The sequence below is a fragment of the Mus caroli genome, chromosome 4, assembly GCF_900094665.2.
Source record: "Mus caroli chromosome 4, CAROLI_EIJ_v1.1, whole genome shotgun sequence".
Lineage (NCBI taxonomy): Eukaryota > Metazoa > Chordata > Mammalia > Rodentia > Muridae > Mus > Mus caroli.
The window spans coordinates 122,059,955-122,061,525 of NC_034573.1; the positions used below are offsets into that span (position 1 = coordinate 122,059,955).

The 1,571-nt window shown below is 58.2% G+C and overlaps 1 protein-coding gene across 2 annotated transcripts in view; it reads right to left on the reverse strand.

The window, feature by feature from the left end:
• Positions 1-783, reverse strand: part of Phactr4 (phosphatase and actin regulator 4) — a 66,623-nt gene extending 65,840 nt beyond the window's left edge. For both annotated transcript variants that reach the window (XM_029476316.1, XM_029476315.1), the window contains exon 1: positions 692-783. The gene's annotated coding sequence lies outside the window, so the exon portion shown is untranslated. The remainder of the gene's footprint in view (positions 1-691) is intronic.
• Positions 784-1,571: the final 788 nt, after the last annotated feature.

Genomic DNA, 1,571 nt, shown 5'->3' on the forward strand with positions numbered 1-1,571 from the left:
CCCCCCACACACACACACTCCACCACCACCCACCCCCTCCATCCCAGCTGCCACACGTATCGCAGCAAATTTCCACTCTTTCTCGGTTTCCGGGATTGAGGCTCTAAGTCTCGCTTTTTTTTCTTAGACTCCATTCACTGGAGGAGAAAAGCGCCTTGAGTTCTGATCCCTAGCTACCGGAGGCTGACATTTAAGAAAGAAGTTGGACAATAACTTCCAGGTTTCCACTGAAACTATGCCAGGCTCCTAAGCCTCTTCTCTGCTCAGCCAGGATGCAGAGGTCTGAGGGAGGTCACTTTTGAAAGATGGACTTTGACCCGATCCAGTTACAGTAACCAGATCCCCAGGGCGCAGTCCCCAGCAGGACGTGCGGGCTCCCCTGGAGACCGCGACTCCCTGCGCTGCCACAAAAGGGGGAAAAGCGGCGCAGACAAAAGGGCCCCGCGGAGGCTGGGGGGCGGAGAGCGCGAGTGTGCGCCGGCCGGCCACAGGCGGGGACACCGCCGCGGGACCGTTGTGGGAGGGCCGGGGAGGGAGGAGGCTACCGCCCGCCACGCCCTGGCTGCACGGACCGCCGCGGGCGCCGCTAACCCCCCCACCCAGGCTCGGCCCGCGACCCCTAGCCGAGCCGAGCCTGCCGCTGCTCCGCGCGCGCGGGAGGTGCTCACTTTCCCAAGTTTGGAGAACTTACCCAGGTCGCCGCTGCCTCCTCGGGTTCCCCAGCACTTTCTCCCGGAAATCCTACCTGGTCTCTGGCCGCCTGGCTCCAGCCAGAGCCTTCGGCCCCAGGGGAGGGGGGGGGGCGGAGGGAGCGGGCCGGACAGTGAGGAGGGTAGGAAGTGCCGCCGCGGAGCCTCACGGGACTTGTAGTCCACTGCAGTGGCCAGCAGTGTGGCGAGCGGGACAAAATGGCGGGAACTGCCGGCCCTTCGCTGCGAGGCGCCTGACCCCCTACTCTGCCGATCTGGGCATGCGCCGCCAGAGTCCGGTGCACTGCATATAAACGGATTTGGGCAGCTTGCCCAGTTGTGAGCAAGGCGAAGGTCTCGGGACTTGGGAGGACACGTTCGGGAACTGACTCTCCCGGCGATGCCCAAGAAAGGATGTGTGTGTTGTGCTCTACAAAAGAAGTCCAGTTTGTCTCAAACTATTGAGAGCCAGTTTGAAGTGCAAAAAACTTACAAACAAGTTACCCGCGGTGTTTTGTGAAAGTACAGAACCCAACCTCTTAAGCGCAGACATTCTACACCCTCCACTCCCAACTGTTTGAATTTTTTTCCCACTAACGATTACCTAGTGGAAGCCACCATCTGTTCCTAAGTGGCACTCATTCCAGTCTCCAGGGCTATATCACCCTCCAGACCCCCTTCTTGCCACTGCTGGAGGATCTTTTTAAATGCCAAACCCATGGGTTACACCCATATTAGACCGAAAAGTATACATACGATACATACAGAGGGAAGCATAGGAAAAACTTATACCTTTCAAATACGCAATCTATAACATTAAAAATAGCAACAAGCCGGGCGGTGGTGGCACACGCCTTTAATCCCAGCACTTGGGAGGCAGAG